Source organism: Microcebus murinus, chromosome 16 (assembly GCF_040939455.1).
Source record: "Microcebus murinus isolate Inina chromosome 16, M.murinus_Inina_mat1.0, whole genome shotgun sequence".
NCBI lineage: Eukaryota > Metazoa > Chordata > Mammalia > Primates > Cheirogaleidae > Microcebus > Microcebus murinus.
The window spans coordinates 59,368,328-59,389,986 of NC_134119.1; the positions used below are offsets into that span (position 1 = coordinate 59,368,328).

The window sequence follows — 21,659 nt, forward strand, 5'->3', positions numbered from 1 at the left end:
GAGCGGCACAGGGCATGGGACAGGACTGGTGGCTGGGGCGGGACAGGTGGCTGGGCTGCTGAATGAGGAAGTGGCTGGAAGCAAGGATGGAGGGAGGCCACCCGGGTGGGAGGAGACAAGGACTTCCAGCCCCCAGCGGAAGGCTAAGTTGAAACTGGGGAAGGAGGAACCTGAGGTCAGGGCGCCGGGGTTGCGCCAGCGGCAGAAAGTCCCCCGGCCCCATCGCACCCATGGCCCCCGGGCCTGGGCTCAGGCGGGAAAGGTCGGTCAAAGTGCCAACTCCAAGCGGCTGGTGGGGGAGGGGAGGGGAGGGCATTTGGAGTCTGGAGGAGGGTCCAGGCCCAGCTGGGGGACACTGGCTGCTAACGGCCGCCATTGCCACTGGCCTGGTCGAGTCCTGTCCCTGAAGAACCCAGACCTTTCCCGTTATTAGGTCCAGAGCCAGCAGGGAGGGGACAGTCCCCTGTGGTAGGCCGTCCTGGGCACACCAGGCCTCCCAAGGTGCTGAAGCAGGGCGAGCGAGGGGCAGCCAGGGACCTGGGCAGGGCTGGGAGCCGGGAGGGCCTCGATGTCACTCGGGTGCCCACAGGTGCCCTCCTGCCCTCAGCTCCAGCCTGCCAGTGCTGTCCCCAAAGGTACTCAGTCTGACAGCGGGGACACCCAGGCACTGTCCCACCAGATGCAGCCCTAGCACAGGGCAGGGTCCTAGGCTCCCCCGCTTTAGTGGCTGAGCTGTGGGGAAGCCCAAGGGGTCCCAAGAGAATGGACTGGGCTGGTGGCGGGCATTTGAGGGCCCTGTGGGTTCCTTACTAACCAGAAGTGAAGGCTGGGCGAGGTGGCTCACCCCTGTAATCCTAGCACTCTGGGAGGCCAAAGTGGGAGGATCGTTTGAGGTCAGGAGTTCGAAACCAGCCTGAGCAAGAGCGAGATCCCCGTCTCTACTATAAATAGAAAGAAATTAATTGGCCAACTAATATATATACAAAAAATTAGCCGGGCATGGTGGCGCATGCCTGTAGTCCCAGCTACTCAGGAGGCTGAGGCAGGAGGATCACTTGAGCCCAGGAGTTTGAGGTTGCTGTGAGCTAGGCTGACGCCACGGCACTCTAGCCCGAGCAACAGAAGTGAGACTCTGTGTCAAAAAAAACAAAAAACAAAAAAACCCCCAAAAACCAGAAGTGAAGTATTTCAGTATTCTAGAAATGTCACAACTGTGCCAGGGCAGGCCCAAGACTGCAGGCCCAGGCTGGTCTCCGGGACAGATTGGAGGCTGATGCCTCCACTTGGGGCGAAGGAAGAGGCTGAGATGGAGGCGCCCAGCTGACGGGCGCTGCCCCGTGATGGTGCCCGACTCCAGGAAGTGGGACCGAGGGCCTCGGCGCCACAGGCCCTGCGAAGTGTCTCAATGTCTCCTGGCAGCAGGCCAAGAGCTGGGGAAGGCCGAAGCTGACTTCCCCAGAAATCAGGCAGCGTGTGGGGCCTGCAACGGCCGGCTGGTCTCTGTGCAAGCCACAGCCCTCCCCGCCCGCCTGGCTTCCACTGTGCCCCCTAAGCTCACCCTCCCCGCAGCAGCCAGAAGCAGCTTTTGAAAAAAAAAAAAAATCGGACAAATAACCTCATGTTGTAAAATGGCCAAAAGATCTGAACTGGCACTTCGCAAACGAAGAGACGTGAATGGCCACGAAGCGTGGGGAAAAGTGCTCGACCTCATTAGTCATTAGGGAAATACGAATCAAAACCGCAGTGAGAGACTAGCACACGCCCACTGGAATGACTAACATTAAAGAGATTGGCCCTATCGAGTGTCAGCGGAAGCGTGGAGCAGTTGGAAATCTCAGCCGCTGCCGGCGGAAACATGAAGTAGAAGCAGCACTTGGGAAAACAGTTCGGTAGTTTCTTGTAAAGTTTGACATTCACCTACCCAGCCATCCAGAATCCCACTACTGTCTACCCAGGAGAAATGAAAAGTATGTTCACAGAGATGTGTGAGGCCCGCAAGATCTCCCCCTGCCACCTCCCAGTCCCCTCTGTCCCTCCCTGCACTCCTCACTGGTCCCCTTGCTGTTTCTTTTTTTACTTCTTTAGTGTTTTTGTGTGTGTGTGTTTTTTTTCAAGGAAAGCCCAGACCCTTGCTGTTTCTTGAATAAGTCGCACTCATTCTCACCTCAGGGCCTTAACTGGCCCCTTCTCACCCTCCAGGTCTCAGCTGAAATGTCACGCCCTCCCAGAGGCGGCCTCCCCTGACCGCCACCGCCAAAGTCACCCTCACCGCCCCAGGCCACCGGTTTCATTTTCTTCCTAGTATTTGTCATATCTGAAATTCTCTGACTTGTGTGTTCTCGTTATTACTGTCTGCCATTTCCTTGAGAATGGGAACTCCATGAGCACTGGGACCTTTCTGTCTCGCTCACTGTTGTAGCCCCAGCACACATAGTAGGTGCTCAATAAACATCCTTTGAATATTGGACTAAATGACCACCAGTGGTAACAGGTTCGATTAAACCGAGCTCCTCCCTCTGAAGAGGCTTAAAGGTACCCCAGACATGTACGCTACATCTTCTTGAAGGAATTGCTTGGTAGATAAGAACCCTAGCGTCCCAAATACTGTCTGATTCCCCTTACATGAGGTACATAGAGCAGTCAGATTCAGAGGCAGAAAGTACCATGGCTGCCAGGCTAGAGGGGAGGAGGGGACAGGGAGGTAGCATTGAATGGGTACAGAGTTTCAGTTTTACAGGTGAAGAGTTACGGAGATGAGTGGTGGTGATGGTTGCATAACATAACGACTGGATTTAATACCGCTGAACTGTACACTTAAAAATAGTTAAGATGCAGCCAGGCGAGGTAGCTCACACCTGTAATCCTAGCACTCCGGGAGGCCGAGGCGGGAGGATCGCTCAACGTCAGGAGTTCGAAACCAGCCTGAGCAAGAGTGAGACCCCATTTCTACTAAAAATAGAAAGAAATTAATTGGACAACTACAAATATATAGAAAAAATTAGCTGAGCATGGTGGCGCATGCCTGTAGTCTCAGCTACTCGGGAGGCTGAGGAAGGAGGATTGCTTGAGCCCAGGAGTTTGAGGTTGCTGTGAGCGAGGCTGATACCACGGCACCCTAGCATGGGCAACACAATGAGACTCTGTCTCAAAAAAAAAAAAAAAAAAGGTTAAGATGGTAAATTTTATGTTATGTGTATTTTACCGTAATAAAAACAAACAAACAAAAAAAGATTGCTAGCCATCCCCCGATCCTCTTGTCCCTTCTTCCATGGAATTTTTAGCAGGGCATATGGCCAGAACTAAAGACCAGCTTCGTTTGCAGTCGGGTGGTATGGTGTTATGACACATATTAATATATCGGTTTTTGTCCCTGGTTCCTGGCTCCCACAGCCCTTATTACGGCCTTTTGTGATAATGTTGGGCAGGTTAGGAGGCCTCAGGAACCAGAGTGTCTCTGACCTTCCCCTTCCCCTGTCCTCTCTCCTCTGCCCAAGACAGGACCATAATTCTGCTCCCCACTCTCCCCACCTTTCCGATTGTGGGTCCTAAGACCTTCGTTCTAGCCAGGGTCCCACGCCATATCCTGGAAGCTAATCACAGTTGACACAGTTGTCCATAAAAACGCCAGACGATGGGTTTGGAGAGCTTCCAGGTAGCTGAACACGTGCAGCTTCCCGGCGGGGGGTGCACCAGGTGAGGACGTGGAAGCTCCGCCCCCTTCCCACACACCTGGCCCTGTGCATCCCTTCGTCTGTAGCCTTTGTGATATCCTTTGTGGTAGACCAGTAGACATTTAAGTAAATGTTTCCCTGAGTTCTGGAAGCCACTCCGGCAAATTAACTGAACCCAAAGTGGGGGTCCTGGGAACCCCAGTTGGAAGCCAGCCCCGGTCAGAAGCTCTGGAGGCCCAGACTTGCGACTGGTGTCTGAAGGTGGGGACAGCTTGGGGACTGAGCCCTCAACCTGTGGGATCTGATGGTGTCGGGGGCAGAATGCTTTGCCCGCTTGGAGGTGGGGAGAGACCCACCCCCCACACACACTCGGCCACAGAAGTCTTCTTCTGTGTTGGTGATTGTGGTGTGAGAGTGGAGGAAAGACACGCTTTGAAGTTTTCCCAAAACAGGCGGCCACGTGGCTTCATCCCGGCCCACGGGCGGTGTGGGAGCTGAGTGGGCAGATGTTGAGGTCCCAGCCCTGGGGGCCGGGTGTCCGGGACTCAACGCCCCTTCTTTGATTTTCCCACTCGCTGGAATTTGAACGTGCAAGGGGTCACCTTTGAACAAGCGGGTGAGGACAACCCCGTGAGGATGAAAGAGCAGCAAGACAGGAGGAGTTCCAGCCCAAAGCAGCTACATGAGAGAGAAACTGCTGCCTGGCTTAAGCCACTTGTGGTAAGTAATCTCCAAAGAAGGTCACCAGGAATTCGTCCCCACCGATGTACATGCCATCGCTCTCATCAAGAGGTAGGGAACCTATTTTCCCTGCCCTTGAACCTGAGGTGGCCCCGTGACTTGCTTTGACCAAGAGTGCACTGGGGCCGGGCGCGGTGGCTCACACCTGTAATCCCAGCGCTCTGGGAGGCCGAGGCCGGCGGATTGCTCAAGGTCAGGAGTTCGAAACCAGCCTGAGCAAGAGCGAGTCTGTCTCTACTAAAAATAGAAAGAAATTAATTGGACAATTAAAGATATATAGACAAAATTAGCCGGGCATGGTGGCACATGCCTGTAGTCCCAGCTACTTGGGAGGCTGAAGCAGGAGGATGGCTTGAACCCCAGGAGTTTGAGGTTGCTGTGAGCTAGGCTGATGCCACGGCACTCACTCTAGCCTGGGCAGCAAAGTGAGACTCTGTCTCAAAAAAAGTAAATAAATAAATACCCCAGCTCCTTCACCCCTTGAATGCATAACACTAGGTGCATAGTCTACACTGTATCCCAGAAATCTGCAGCAAGATTAAGCTCCAATTGCCCTAGACGACACACCTTTCATTGATTGACCCGCCCTCCTCTATCTTTCTTCCCCACTCCCTACCGGGTCCTCTCTGAACCTCCCAAATCCTCCTCGCAGTGTTTGGTTCCCAGGAGAACCGACACGAAGGCAAAGGAAGTGGACTTCCCAGAAGGAAGGAGTGGTCCTGGGTAGGATAGATGCCCATGAGGTGTCAGGACGTGTCCCAGTCCCCACCCCCTTCTCAAAGAACCTGCTGCTGCCACCACAGTTTGAAAGCAGGAACTACGTGTGCCCAAGCCCTGCTGGGGCTGAGTGAGCCAGGCTTTACCCCTGACCCAGATGTCAGGGTTCTTAGTGGCATATGATAGAAGCCACTGTAACCAGTTTAAAATGAAAAATGGATGTGTTCAAGGATATTAGGGACCCCCACCTAATCTCTAGGAGGCCCAGGAAATCAGTCCCGGGGCCACTGAGATCCTACTGCTGCCACGGGGAACGAACCACAGAACCACTGCCAATGCCACCCAGGATTTTCTGCCAAGGTGACCATCATTTGCATTAGACACTTGGGGAAAGTTTGGCCGTTTCTCAGAAAATTAATCATAGACTTATCATATGACCCAACAATCCCAATCCCAGGTATTTACCCAAGAGAAGTGAAAATTAGATTTCACACAAAAAAATTACAGTTCACACAAAAACCAGTACAATATGTGAATAGTGGCTTGATTTATAATTGCCCCAAACTGGAAACAACCTGAATGGTTTTCAATGGATGAATGGGTGAACGAACTGTGGTACATCCATGCAATGGAATACAACTCAGCTATAAAAAGGCATGAACTATTGACACATACAACAACAGCAATAAAAAAATGGATGAACTATAAACATATAACAACGCAGACCAATCTGGAATACAGCACACTAAGTGAAAGACACTACACTCAAAATGCTACATACATACTGTATGATTTCATTTATATATATATTTTTTCTATATATTTTTAGTTGGCCAATTAATTTCTTTCTATTGTTAGTAGAGATGGGGTCTCGCTCTTGCTCAGGCTGGTTTCGAACTCCTGACCTTGAGCGATCCTCCCACCTCGGCCTCCCAGAGTGCCAGGATGACAGGCGTGAGCCATCTCGCCCGGCCCCTGATTTCATTTATATTAATATGACATTCTAGAAAAGGCAACGCTCTAAGGACAGAAATCACATCAGTGGTTGCCAGGGACTGGAGGTGGAAGAAGTGGTTGACTAAAAAGGGAAACGAGAGAACTTTTTAGGGTGATAGAATTCTTCTGTATTTTTATTGTGGTGGTGATTACATGGCTTGTGCATTTGTCAAAACTCATAAAACTGTACATTAAAGAGGATGAATGTTTTTTTGAGATAGAGTCTCACTCTGTTGCCGGGGCTAGAGTGCCGTGGCGTCAGCCTAACTCACAGCAACCTCAAACTCCTGGGCTCAAGCGATCCTCCTGCCTCAGCCTACCAAGTAGATGAGACTACAGGCATGTGCCACCATGCTTGGCTAATTTTTTTCTATATATTTTTAGTTGTCCAGATAATTTGTTTCTATTTTTTTAGTAGAGACGGGGTCTTGCTCTTGCTCAGGCCGGTATCGAACAACCCTCCCACCTCGGCCTCCCAGAGTGCTAGGATTACAGGCGTGAGCCACCGCGCCCGGCCAGGGTGAATTTTACTCTATGTAAATTACACCTGAATTTTTTAAATGTTTTTAATGATTGGACATTGTAAGTGCCAAAGAAACTGGTAAAGAGGTTTCACACTCTCTTTCCTTCCTATCAATTGCAATGCTGATGAGTAAGCAGATGTTTCCCACCCTAGCTGGGCGGCAGAAAGTACTAGAAAGTGTTGGCTTGCTAGCAGGTGAGTGAGGCAGAACTCCAGTGGCCCACCACTATTCTTTGCTCCCCGTCTTTTATTGGAACAGAATTTGTAATTGGATGTGTGGTTTCCTAGCCAAGACTGTGTTTCTCAGCCTCTTTGGAGCCAGGTGAGGCCATGGGACTGTTTTCTGGCCAATGCAATGTGGGGAAAACAATGTGAGAAACTTCCAGGTTGTGTCCCTAAAGTCAAAGAGTGTGCCTTCCCTTTGCCCATCCTTCCTCTCGGCTGGCTGTGGCCATGGCACTGGCAGTGGGCAGGCATCTTAGACCACAACAGCTGCTTTTTATTTGTAAAATGAAGGCTTTCTAAATATAATTTGAGGAATGATTGATGGCTTCATCCACTGGGGTTCATCCATGTCATTGATGCAGTCATTACGAATAAATTAGAATTCTACAAGCTGATGTGAAGGAATTTTAACTGAGAAAAGCCAGATGCAGAGAAGGGAATATGGTACAATTCAAAACAATGAGCAAAAAGATCCCTTTATAAATATGTGTGTATATATATATGTATATATATTTGGATAGCAAATATATGTTTGCATGTTAATATTTGTTTACATGTTACATATGTTTACATGTTAATATTTGAGTGATGGTGCAGAAAGCCATGGGAGGGTATGCCTTAGGCTGCTAACTGCTAATACTGGTGACTTGGGTCAGGGGAGGAGATGGGGACAGGTAAGAGGAGGAAATACTGCCCAAAATCCAGAATAAAACAAGAGAAAAACCCAAACCCAAATGCCCTCACTTTGTATTTTCCAATCCAGGAGAAATCTGGCACTAAGTGGGACAAAAATAAAGACCCAGGCCCACGCGTACTGGACAGTCTGAAGATCAGTCTGCATTGTGAGATTGGATCTGAAACCTTCACCCTCAAGGTAAAAGTGAAGCAGAAGTCATGGAGGCCTCACTTGAACTTACAGCTTACCTTTGTATCCCCTGAGTGAGTTAGATGAACCCAGGTCTTGTCCTGGATTCATGGTGTCCCCAGGTGACTGACAGAGGCAAGCAAATGTCCCCTCTGGAGTAATACATCACCATAATAGGCCTTGAGGTTCTTCCTGCAAATCTAAGACATCAGGAATGACAACTATAAGAACCAACAGATTTGAGAACATAGCCACAAACTCTTAGGTACCGGAATTGTCAGATACAAACTATTACTATTTTACAGCTACATGTGCAAGAAAACAAAGTACAAGTTTGAAAATCTTATCGGGAAACTGGTAACTATAAAAACTGAAAGAGCATATTGGAACACAACACAAAAAGCAATTCTAGAACTAGAAACACAATCACTGAAATTAAAAACTCAGTGGATTCCTTCACTGCCTTTTTTTTTTTTCTCTCAAATTTTATTTTATATACAAAGAGCTACTAGCATGGTCTCTTTCACTTTGTGGGTGCCGTGGAAAATCCATTCAAAGAAGATCACTTAGTCCAACTTAATGAAACCGATGTCCTTCGTGCACTGACAGAAACACTGGCGGCACATATTGAGGCCGTATTTCCGGATCAGACTGTGCCAGTTTGAGCAGACGCGACAAGAGCAAGAACCCTGGCCGAATTTTCACTGGTGGCTCCAATAGAGCTGCTGGTGACCCATCTTGCTCCCTTCACTGACTTTTGAGTTAAGAAAAAACAAAATCAGGCCGGGCGCGGTGGCTCACGCCTGTAATCCTAGCACTCTGGGAGGCTGGGGCGGGCGGATTGCTCGAGGTCAGGAGTTCGAAACCAGCCTGAGCAAGAGCGAGACCCTGACTCTACTATAAATAGAAAGAAATTAATTGGCCAACTAATATATATAGAAAAAATTAGCCGGGCATGGTGGCACATGCCTGTAGTCCCAGCTACTCGGGAGGCTGAGGCAGGGAGATCGCTTTAGCCCAGGAGTTTGAGGTTGCTGTGAGCTAGGCTGACGCCACGGCACTCTAGCCAGGGCAACAGAGTGAGACTCTGTCTCAAAAAAAAAAATATATATATATATATATATATATATATATATATATATTTTTTTTTTAAAAGGGCTATATAGTTGATGAATTAATATTAAGAGTTTGTATTCACCAAAAGGTACCTTAGAGTGACGTAGCTATATATATATATTTTTTTTTTCTTTTTTTTTTTTTTTTTTGAGACAGAGTCTCACTCTGTTGCCCAGGCTAGAGTGAGTGCCGTGGCATCAACCTAGCTCACAGCAACCTCAAACTCCTGGGCTCAAGCAATCCTCTTGCCTCAACCTCCAAAGTAGCTGGGACTACAGGGATGCCCCACCATGCCTGGCTAATTTATATATATATATATATATATATATATATTAGTTGGCCAATTAATTTCTTTCTATTTATAATAGAGATGGGGTCTTGCTCTTGCTCAGGCAGGTTTCAAACTCCTGACCTCAAGCAATCTGCCTGCCTCGGCCTCCCAGAGTGCTAGGATTACAGGCGTGAGCCACTGCGCCCGGCCTAGATTTATATATATATATATTTTTTTTTTTTAGAAGAAGCCTACGGCACCTGGGATTCCCAGGCGGTCTCCCATCCAAGTACTAACCAGGCCCGACCCTGCTTAGCTTCCGAGATCAGACGAGATCGGGCGCGTTCAGGGTGGTGTGGCCGTAGACTAGATTTATATTTTAAAAGGTCATTTAGATACCCACTTACTAAAAATGTTTGGGATAAATAATAAAGACATCTGGAATTTGTTTGAAATAATCCAAGGGGGAAGAAGTAGGTTCAGGTAGAAGAAATAAGATTGGCCATAAACGGACAGTTATTTAAGCCAGTGAGAAGTCTGTGGGAATTGATTGTACCGTTCTCTCCACTTTTGCATATGGTCGAGATTTTCCATTATAAAAAAAAAAGATTACCCTTAGAAAGCGGTCACAGCGTGGGATAAGACATTTGTGATGCTTAATACCATGATACAGGCAAGGGATTTGAGTCCTGCATATGTAAAGAACTCCTTAAAAACAAACAGTGAACCCCAAAAGAAAAATGAGCAAACTCTCAAGCCAGTATTTTACAAAAGAGGAAATCCAAAGGGCAACAAAGATACGAAAAAGTGCCCAGCCTGGGAGGGGAAATGCAAACCGAAAGGGCATATCACTCCATACCCACCTTCCCCTCCACCCCCTAGAAATGCCCATATTTTCAAAACCTGACAATGTCAGGTAGTACGTGGAGCAACAGAAAATCTCACACGCTGCTGAAGGAGAGGAAGTGGTTAAACCACTTTGGAAAACAGTTTGACATTGTCTTTCCCGGAGACCCAGTGACTCATTCAAGGGAAACAACCCAAATGCCCATCACAGGAGAACAGACATACACTGCAGCGTGACCCCGCACAATGGAATACCAACGTAATCGTGGGAATGAATACCCTACGGCTGTTTGCCACAACAGGGATTTGTCTCTCAAAGACAATGTTGGCTGAGAGAAGAAAGAAGACATGCACAAAAGAGTGCATACAATGTGGTTCTCATTGACATAAAGTTAAAAATAATCCAGATAGACAAGGGTGTTTAGAAAGCATGCATAGGTGGCAAAGTCCAGCTGCCGTTGGTCTTCACAGCAACTCCCACCAAACAGTGGGGTTTATGTCCCCACTCTAAGAATCTGAGCAGGTCTTGGGACCCGATTGGGCTAAAAGAATGAGCAGTGTGGCAGTCTCGAGCCACAGCTCCTTGACCAATCAGACTCAGATGTGAATGGCTAGGAGATCCCTTCTTGTACAGTGATCACGGACTCATCCTGTTAATGAAAACTCCTGCAATGAACAGCTCATCTAACTTCATTAAAGCCAGTATTTCCCACATTTTGCTAAACAAGGAGCCCCTTTATCTTCAAATACCTACTAACATCTCATGGGTCTTTGTGAAATATTGGTAGGATGCGTAATTAATTCCAGTTGGGTTTTGGTCTAGGTTTTTTGGTTTTTGTTTGTTTGGTTGGGTTTTTTTTGTTTGTTTGTTTGCCATTATTAAAAAATAGTGTCATAAAGATTCTTCTAGTAAAATATTTTTCCACTTCCTCGATTATTTCCAGGAACTAAATTCTAGAAGCATACATGGTAGATCAACAGATGTGCACATTTTCAGGCTTTGGTCTCAGGCTGCCCAATCCTTCTTCAGAAGGGTCATTCGGATTTGCACCCCAACCACGGTGACTGGCCTATAAAATGGGAAGGAAAATAAAATGGTTGGGTTTTTGTGTGTGTTTTGAGACATAGTCTCACTTTGTTGCCCAGGCTAGCGTGAGTGCCGTGGCATCAGCATAGCTCATAGCAACCTCAAACTCTTGGGCTCAAGCAATACTGCTGCCTCAGCATCCCAAGTAGCTGGGACTACAGGCATGCGCCACCATGCCCAGCTAATTTTTTCTATATATATTAGTTGGCCAATTAATTTCTTTCTATGTATAGTAGAGATGGGTCTCGCTCTTGCTCAGGCTGGTTTCGAACTCCTGACCTCAAGCAATCCGCCCGCCTCAGCCTCCCAGAGTGCTAGGATTACAGGTGTGAGCCACCTCGCCCAGCCATCCCTCTGTTTTAATAAGGGAGTGAATTCTGTGTCCTTGTCAGGCCCTCAGAGGTACGGGGCTTCCAGCCCACTGGGCCCAAGTAAGACAGTGGGCTCCATGATGTCAGATATCTCAGGATGTCATGGGAGAAATCAGGATTGTCATGGGAAATATTCTGATAACCAAACACTGTGGCTCTGACTTCTAGGGAGGTGGAGGCAGCCGGGGCAGCTCCCGCACCAGGACCGTGAACAGACCTTTGCTGGTCCCCTAGTATGTGCAGGCACTGTGTGTGGAGCTGGGGACACGGTGGTGAGCAAGGGAGCTGAGTCCTGGCCCTTGCATGCTCATGTCATTGTGGGGGAGACGGGCAAATGACAAGAAAGACTACCACGCGGGGCATACCATGCAGAGAAGGAAAGGTGGGTGCTGCTATATGAACGTGGGGGCCAGGGAATCAGACTCTAGTTGGGGTAGGACAATGGCAGCTCTGAGACAGGGCCATCTGCGCTGAGACCTGAAGGAAAAGAGGGAACTAGCCCTGCAAAAACCTAGAAGAGCTGTATTTCAGGAAGAGGGAATGGCCGTCACTAAGGCCCCGAGGCAGGCACCCAGGGAAGGCTGGCAGGGCTGGGGCAAAAAGAGCAAAGAGGGGCGTGGGGGGATGATGGGAGGATGGAAGGGCTGCAGTGGCCACAGGATGGTGGCCATGGGGACCATCAGCAGGAGTCTGGATTTTACAAGCAAGGAGAAGCCATTGAGAGGTTTTATGCAGCGAAGTAAGGGGATACAATTTACATTTTTTTTTTTTTTTTTTTTTTTTTGAGACAGAGTCTCGCTTGTTGCCCAGGCTAGAGTGAGTGCCGTGGCGTCAGCCTAGCTCACAGCAACCTCAGACTCCTGGGCTTAAGCAATCCTCCTGCCTCAGCCTCCCAAGTAGCTGGGACTACAGGCATGCGCCACCATGCCCAGCTAATTTTATATATATATATATATATATATATATATATATATTACTTGGCCAATTAATTTCTTTCTATTTATAGTAGAGACGGGGTCTTGCTCTTGCTCAGGCTGGTTTCGAACTCCTGACCTCGAGCAATCCGCCCGCCTCGGCCTCCCAGAGTGCTAGGATTACAGGCGTGAGCCACCACGCCCGGCCTCGATTTACATTTTTGAAAGATTCCTTTATCTGTGGTGTGAGGACTACAAGTAGGGACTAAGATTAGAGGCAGGGAAAGCAATGTGTAAGCCACTGTGGTGGCCCAGGTGGGAGCAGACAGTGCTTGGACCAGGGTGTTCATAGTGAAGGGGCGAGAAGTGGGTGGTTTGGGAGAGCACTGAGTCACAGAAACCACAAGGGCAGCTTTAAGACAGGAATAGCCTGGAGGGCTTGTTAAAATGCAGACTGCTGGTCCACTCCCTAGAGATTCTGGTTCAGTAGGTCTAGGGCAACAGAGAATTTGCATTTCTAGCACGTTGTCATGTGATGCCATGCTGCTGGCAGGAATAGCACCTTGGAAACCACTGGTCTAGAATAACACTTTCTAATAGAAACACAAGGAGAGCCACAGCGGCGATTTAGAAGTTTCTAATAGCTACGTTAAAAAGTAAAAAGAAACAAATAACAGTAATTTAATAAAATATCTCACTCGCATTTATTTAATAATTAATAAACAGCTAATATTTATTATTAGCATATCTAAAGTAGTATTTCAACATGTTATCGATCTTTTATAAATGATTAATGAGATATTTTACATTATTTTTTGTCATACTAAGTCTTTGAAATCCCAGTGTGAATTTTATTCTTACAGCACATCTCAATTAGGACTAGTTCAGTCTTCAACAGCCACCCGAGTGGCTAGTGGCTACCATGCTGGACAGCACAGGACAGGCCTGGAATGTCGGCTATTGTTGCAGGACCTGGGAGTTGATGGTGGAGACCTGCCTCTTGAATTTAGCAACAAGGATGAGCTTTAGCAACAAAAAGTTTCATTTATGTGAAGTAGAGGGAGAGGAATGGAGAGGGGGGTATGTAAACACTTCCCAAAATTCCGATGTGGTTTTATTATATAATGAGCAGGCTGACAAAACTCAAAACCAACATTGGATATTAACATCACAAACAAAAGACAACCTGACATCATGTTCCTCCTTACGAAGAATTCAGCATCACCTCTGAAGTATATTTATCTTCAAATGGAACCTGAATCTGACGCAGCCTTTAAGTTTGCAAGACATGCAGGGGACAAAAATGACACCAGGAGGTGCAACCAGTCAAATTAGACTGAGAGGTGAATGAGGGAGCGGGAAGTTTGGTCCCTTAAAGAGGGACCAAACAGATGCAGTGCGTGGACCCTGTTTAGATTCTAATTTGAAACAAGCCAAAAGTTACGAGACTTTTGTAAGACAATTAGGAAAATTTGGATATTATTGGATAGCGACTGTTAAGGAATTATTGTTAATTTTTTAGGCGTGATAAAGATGTTACGTATTTTTAAGAACCTGATATTTTAGAAATGCGTATTTATGGATGAAATCATGTGATAGCTGGGATTTGCTTGAAACTAATTCGAGGGGAGGTGGAATATAAAACAAGATTGGCCATATGTTGATAATTGTTGAAGCTGGGTGATGGGTACTTGGAGGATCATTATTCTATTTTTGCGTGTGATTGAACATTACCATAAAAAGAAGGTTTTTTTGGCAGGGGCGGGGGCTGTTAAGAAAAGGAAAGAGAAGATAGGAAAAGGGATCTGTTTCTTCTTTAAAGACCGGTGCGCCACGAACCGGCTGGACAGCTGACAAGGACGGCTGAGGCGCACCAGAGCGAGAAGGCGGCTGGGCGGAATCCAGGACATATGCAGGCGAGGAGGGTGTGGGTCTCGCGCTTGCTCGAATAAGGGACCACGATGCCACCCCTGGCTGCCTTTTCTTCGGCTCTGGCGGGCGCAGCTCCCAGATCGGGACATCCGTCCCCACCCACCCGCTCAGGGAGGCTCGGCAGGCCTACCCGCGCCTGCGCAGCACGGCCCTTCTCTGGGCGCGGAGCCCAGTCCCCATACCCCATAACCCCCCGCGCGGCTCCGGAGGCGCGCTCTGAAGGGGCGAGGCCTCAGCCTCCAGAATTGAGCAAGGTGAGGCAGAGGGTGTCGCGTGGCCTTCTGGGAAATGTAGTTTACATTCCAGGCCGGAACCGCTACTTAACCCGGCCGTGAGACTACGCGCCCCACAATGCGCAGCGCGCAGCGGCTGAGCGATGCGTTGCTGCCCCCACGTGGCGGCTGAGCGGCTATTCCCAGGTCTGGGAACAGTGCCGAGAGGGTTGGGGCGGAGGCGGTGCCGGGGACACTGAGGGTCGCCCTGGAAACCTGTGGAAAGGCTTTCAAGAGGGGAAGGCCCCGGGACCTAGGCCAAGAAAGGGTGGTAGTAATGAAGAAATTGGAGGTAGGGCCCGCCATGAGGATTAAATGAAATCAGGGCAGTAACTGTTGGCTGCATATTTTGGTTATTATCACAGCTGGTACTTACAGAGTAAGCACTTTTCATATGTCAAGCACTGCTCCCAGCGCTTAACATGCATTAGCTTATTTAATCCTCCCAGCAACCACTTGAGATATTACCAGCCCCCCTTTACAGGAATGAAGCTGAGACCCAGAGAAATGAATAACTTGCTCACAGTCATTCAGCTGGTCAGTGACTGGTCCCCGAACCAGGCTGTTGGGCTTCAAAGTCTGTGTTCCTCTTCACTGTGAATATTTTATCACCCTCGTATTGCCCTATTAAATGATCCTAAAATTGTAGTTAGCACATGAATCAAATGAAGGTGGCCATTAGCATGTGAATCTCTTTGAGTTGGTGATTATCTGTGCTTGTTCCTGCCCAAATCCGTGATTTGGCCCTGCTCTGGGACAAAGTTTACAATCAACATAGATTTATAATAAGCGCATGAGTTAGCACAGGTTTCAGTGCACAAGGATCAGATTTCTGATTAACACTTGAATCAGCAGTGGTTTGTGTTAGGAGCTGGAGTCATTAGGTTTCTGATTCACACAGGGATTATGTTCTTGTCTAGAAAGGTCTATTCCTTTTCGGTCCGGGTAACCGCCTCCTCAAATGTTGCTCCTATCCGTTCCCTGAAACTCACCACCACCATCACCGACAGGCAGGCGTGGTGATTTCCTTGCCCTCTCGTCTCCCTCTTCTTGTTCTTAATGGAATATCACGGTGACATCCGCCGCCCCCGTTCACAAATAATCTGTTGTCTTTCTGCCTTATGAGGAGAAACAAATCCAAAACAGAGACTGTGTCTGATTCATGGGCATGTTCCCAGCATCAGACTTGGCACGCAGTGACGCTCAATAAATGTTTGGGGAAAGAGTGTCGGACACTCACCATCACCCTCTGTGCTAACCTGAAGACTTAGCAAATCAAGCCAGGTTCACCTTGCCTTCAGAGGGATCAAATTTGTGGTCACCCGCCCCAAAGGCAGGAGACCAGAATAGGTGGGTGGATGGTCAGGGTGGGACTGGGGACTTCTCCCTGGAGCAGGATTTGGTGTAGTGGCTGGGAGGAGCACCCACGGCCTCTTCCTGCTGCCTCCCCCTGAGACTATGGATTGATGGTGGTTAAATCTGGGAGTGCTGAGGCCATAATAATTCATACTCCCTTTGCACAGCTGTGGCGGGAGGGAGCTGTCCAGCCTGGGAATATGTTCTTAGGCTTCCTTGTATCCAGGGTGTAAACTAAAGTTCCAAGCCTCCCACCAACTGAACGGACCCCCTCTTGGCCAAGAAGACCCTGAGTTCTCAGCTAGGCAAGGGTCAAGTCACACCTTACAGTCCATAAAATCTAGTTGAACAGGTCTTTTTTTTTTTTTTTTTTTTTTTTGCTGCCAGGGTATCACATGACAGATAACAGACCCCCTTATCTTAATTTAGGCATTCCTTCCTGCTGACTATAAATTTTTAGACAAAGCTTAACTCTCTCAACAAATTGCCAATTAAAGAATCTCTAAATCCACCTATGACTTGTAAGCTCCCACTTAAAGATATCCCACTTTTTTGGGCCGAACCAATGTATACCTTCCACATATTGATTTATGATTTTACCTACAATTCCTTTCTCCCTAAAATGTATAAAACCAGACTGTAATCCAATCACACAGGGACCCCTTACTCAAGGCTTCTTGGGTTTATGTCTCCCCAAGCCAAAGTTACTCATATTGGCTCAGAATAAACCTCTTTAAATTATTTTACAGAGTTTGGTTTATTCAGTTAACAAGGGTAATCATGTGACTAGTTCTTTTCAATAAAATATGGGCAGGAGGGAAGTTTATAGGTCACTTCTGGGCCAGGCTTTTAAAGAAGCTGGTGAACCTTCTCCACCCTGTCTCCTCTCATTTGCCAAATGGACGCAGATAATTCCGAGCCCCAGGAAATAATGGAGTCACAAGATTAACAAGTCTGGTGTGTGAATCACCAGATGGAGGACAGCTGTCAACCAACCAGGATGCCCATGAACAAGAAATAAAATATTGTGTGAAATCACTGGAATCCAGGAGGCTGTTTGTTACAGCAGCTGGTGTTACAGTAACAAATACACTCATCCTTCCCTCTGGGTCCCCGATGTCAGCATAGCTTGAGCACCAGTCATTCTGGAAAATGAGCCTCTTATTCCCAGTTCTGGTGTTCAGGCTTTCACATAGCAGGTCTATGCAGTGGCCCAAAGTCTCTGCTAGTTAAAAGTTACCAGTATGTTTCCCTTCATTCTTGGCACAAATGTAAACTTTTCTCCATGTTCTTATGGAAGTCTTCGTCCATGCTGACAGCTGGGAGTCATCAAAGCAGACCAGAAAGCTATGTTTTGGTCTTTCACCATGGTTAAGCAGAACCTCATCCACAGGGTCTTTGTGGCTGTCCTGTGGAAGTTGGTGCTTTCCTGGGACCCATTAACCTAATTTAGAGTGGTTATTATGGGGTGTAGGGAGGGGCATGTGCTCATCTTCCTGCCCCCTCTCTTTTGGCCCTACCATGTGGAGATGCACCTTCAGGGCTGATCTTTGAAGTGAGTAACTAGTCCTCAGTACCAATTCGTGTGCTGAATACAAAGTTGGGCTAATTCCAGCAAGCCCCACGGGTTGGACCTGGGTTGGCGGGTGCTAGTTGAGGGACAGGAAGACACCACCTCCATTCCTCTTTGCTCTGACAACCCCCTGACTTACACAGAGCCTAAGTCCCTTCATAAAGCCGGGCACGGTGGCTCACACCTGTAATCCTAGCACTCTGGGAGGCCGAGGCAGGTGGATTACTCAAGGTCAGGAGTTCGAAACCAGTGGAGGAAGGGCGAGACCCCTTCTCTACTATAAATAGAAAGAAATTAATTGGCCAACTAATATATATAGAAAAAATCAGCTGGGCATGGTGGCGCATGCCTGTAGTCCCAGCTACTCGGGAGGCTGAGGCAGGAGGATCGCTTGAGCCCAGGAGTTTGAGGTTGCTATGAGCTAGGCTGACGCCACCGCACTCACTGTAGCCTGGGCAACAAAGCAAGACTCTGTCTCAAAAAAAGAAAGAGAGAGAGAGAGAGAGAGAGAAAGTGACCCTTTCTTGGCAGACTAGCTGACTTCATTAATTGCAGTGTGCATGTTTATGCACAACGTGCATGTGTGTGTGTGTACCCATCCCTTGCAGGTGTTTGGTGTGTCTCTTGTGTGTATATGTAGCTGTGTGGCTTGCACGTATGTGCAAGAGATACTCCGTGTGCAGAGTGTTGTTGCTACACACGTGACCTCATATGCCTGGTTGGAGGCTATGTGTGTGTTTCAGAGGTGTGTGTCTAAGTGTGTCCCTGTATTTGAACACGAGTCCAGGCATATGTGTGTTCCGTGTGCCTGAGTGTGTCTATTCTAGGGAGGCTCAGAGCACATGACCTGCATGTGTGAGTATAGGGTATCCCCGAGTGTGTCTGTGTCTGTTTATGTTTATTTTTTGGTTTTGTTTCTTTTGAGACAGAGTCTCACTTTGTTGCCCAGGCTAGAGTGAGTGCCGTGGTGTCAGCCTAGCTCACAACAACCTCAAACTCCTGGGCTCAAGCAATCCTGCTGCCTCAGCCTCCCAAGTAGCTGGGACTACAGGCATGTGCCACCATGCCCGGCTAATTTTTTCTATATATATTTTTAGTTGGTCAATTAATTTCTTTCTATTTTTGGTAGAGACGAGGTCTCACTCAGGCTGGTTTCGAACTCCTGACCTTGAGGGATCCGCCTGCCTCGGCCTCCCAGAGTGCTAGGATTACAGGCGTGAGCCACCACACCCGGCCTCTGTGCCTGTTTAGATACAGTCTGTGAGCATCGGGCTGTGTAGACACGAGCAGTTCCCTTCCCTTCAAGGCCTCCTTAGCGCTCAGGCAGCTTCACCTCGTCCTCTCTGCTGTGGCTGTTTCTGTTGCTTTGTCCCCTTCTCCATATGCTGCAATTAAGCAAATGCAGCAATTAAGCAGAGTCCCCCAAACAGCGCAGCAGGACCCCCTTCCAGGAGCTAATGAAGGCTGTAGCATGTGTAGACACGCACACGGTGCCAGCCAGGCACCTCGGGGCCCCCAGGCTGCAAACGCCATGGCATGAAGGCACAGCCAGTGCACACACACAGCCCCTGGCCTCCCTGTGCTGCTCGTTCAAGTCTCAGCACAGCACGCCCCTGTCCCAGGAAGGCCCCCTCCCCGCTCAGGGTGGGGAGCAGGGATGGCCCACACCCCTCTGCTTCCCCACATCGGAGCCTTGCCCACCCTGGCCCGTGCTTTGTCACGGCAGCCCTCAGTATTTCACCCTGAGCTTCCCCTGTCACAGCCCTGGGCTTCCTAATGATGGTGCCGATCTTTCTAGCCTGAGTTTCTCCCCTTTCAGCCCTGACCACGCCGGGAGGTCTGGAGATGTGACTTTCGCCCTTTTGAAATGTGAGTTCATTAAAGGCACGACCTGGGCTGTCTCGGTCACTGCTTTTACTGTACTGTCGTCTAGCACACGGCATGCCCGGAAACCCACAGAAAATGTGGAACTAATGATATAGCATTTTCGCCTCTGCCTCTCTCTGTTTCTAAACCCCTCTTCATGTCTCTAAATATGTTGGGCTCTCTGGCGCCCATTTGGGGTGTTAGGTCCCCTCAACCCAGCAGGTTTTAGCACACCTGGGGTGGACGGTTCCATAGATATTGCTGATGTCCCTCCCAGTGGTTCTCAGAAATGTGGTCCCTGAGCCAGAGCATTGGCACCACCTGGGAACTTGTCCCCAGGCATCCTGACGGGCACTGCTGTGAGGACCACTGGTCCCGCTCCTGCAAGGCGTCCCTGTCACTTTCCTTCCTCAGCTGTCACATGGCTCTCAGTACTACTTCCTGCCCCCACCCCTGGCCAGGGACAACATCACCCAAACAGGTTAAGAATTGGCAGATAGACCGGGCGCGGTGGCTCACGCCTGTAATCCTAGCACTCTGGGAGGCCGAGGCGGGCGGATTGCTCGAGGTCAGGAGTTCGAGACCAGCCTGAGCAAGAGCGAGACCTTGTCTCTACTATAAATAGAAAGAAATTAATTGGCCAATTAATATATATAGAAAAAACTAGCTGGGCATGGTGGCGCATGCCTGTAGTCCCAGCTACTTGGGAGGCTGAGGCAGGAGGATCGCTTGAGCCCAGGAGTTTGAGGTTGCTGTGAGCGAGGCTGACGCCACGGCACTCACTCTAGCCTGGGCAACAAAGTGAGACTCTGTCTCAAAAAAAAAAAAAAAAAAAAAAAAGAATTGGCAGATAAATGCCCCAGCCTCTCGGAACTTTGCTGTAGGAGGAAGGGACAATTCTGATGTGATCTACACGGTTCCCTAAGGTTCTTCAGCAGAATGAGCCTGGTGGCCCAGTGATGTACCCTGGTCCTCATCTATGTGTCCTATATCACCTTGCTCTGCCCCGCCTCACTCTTCCCCATCTCTCCTGGACTTTGTCTTGGCTTCACCCCCCAAATCAACCAGTGCCACTGAATTCTAGTCCCAGTCCTGCTCTGGGATCACCACCGTGTCTTTCCCTCTGCCCCCCCCCCCCCGGGCTCTGTAGCATCGCCGCAGCTCCTGCGTCCTCTTACTGAGTGTCGGAGTGACCGGCATCTGCCTCGCCGGGCCCGGAGCACTGATGAACTTTGCTACTGATCTGGAAAGGCAGGCCGAGGGGCTGAGTTCATTTCAGCTGCAATTTTTCAATACACATAAGTGGAAGGAGCCAAAAGTCTACTCTGAAAGCTTCGGCAGAGCTGGGGCCGTCAGGGTGGCTGTGTACCCACACCCCTACTCCTCCACTCAGATAGGGGTTCCTGGGAGTGGTTTCCAGGCTCCCCAGAGGGCAGCCATGTCCCCCTCAGGCCACCCAGGCCATGGAGCAGGGCTCCTGAAAGATCGGGGTCCCCCCACGTTGCTGTAACCAAGTCCCCAGGCCAGGCTTGCAGAGTGTCACCCACACCCCTCTTCCTGTGACACCATCTGCCAGGAGAGTGTGGGACCCCCTCCCCCTAACCTTCCCTCCGCTGCTCTCTCACAAGCACCAAGGCAGGCAGACACCATTCCCGGTGAGTCACACGTTGGTATCATTCTATTCAGGGTCTCCCGTGGGTCTTCTGCGAGTGGCGGGGAGGGGAAGAGAGGGGACGCACTTCTCCGGGTCAACCTGGACAGCCCGCTGCCTCTGTTCTATTTCCTATCTTCTCCTTCCTCCCTGGGACATTTGGTCCATGTGTCTTGAAATCTATTCCTAATCCCAGAGGGCACAGGGGACCTGGAGTCCCCCTTGCAGCCAGGGAAAGGAGCCCCTCTGGCCTGTTGCTGGGCAGGGCCCAGGTAAGGACACTTCACCTGGGCAAAGGACATCCCAGGGAGGTGGTGCTGAGTCAGAGGGGCAGAAGGAGACTGGTCTGGGGGGCTGGTGGCTCTAGAATAGACGGCGACATTCAAGGATGTGAGTACCTGACACACAGGTACACAGCCTTCCTCACAGGCCAGGTGCTGCATATCGCCACCTCTGTGTGTGGGTGTGCTCGCGTGTCTCTACTGCTGGCTCTCTGCTTCCTTCTCTGACTTGTCTCTTGTCTCTCTCTCTCTCTGTCTCTCTCACCGTCTCTGTGTCTTTCCATCTCTGCTTCAGTATGTGTGTGGGTTTCTATCTCTGTCTCCGCCTCGCTCATTCTACTCCTCTCTGTGCCTCCGTCTAAGTCTGCCCATCTTTTTGTCCCTG

At 49.1% G+C, this 21,659-nt stretch overlaps 1 non-coding gene and 1 pseudogene across 1 annotated transcript; both read right to left on the minus strand.

Annotated features, from left to right (window-relative positions):
• Positions 1 to 8,222: 8,222 nt before the first annotated feature.
• On the minus strand, positions 8,223 to 8,484 carry LOC109729934 (small ribosomal subunit protein uS14-like; annotated as a pseudogene).
• Positions 8,485 to 9,373: 889 nt separating this feature from the next.
• On the minus strand, positions 9,374 to 9,492 carry LOC142861201 (5S ribosomal RNA). Its single transcript, XR_012912568.1, has one exon. It is a non-coding gene; the product is annotated as a 5S ribosomal RNA (ribosomal RNA).
• Positions 9,493 to 21,659: the final 12,167 nt, after the last annotated feature.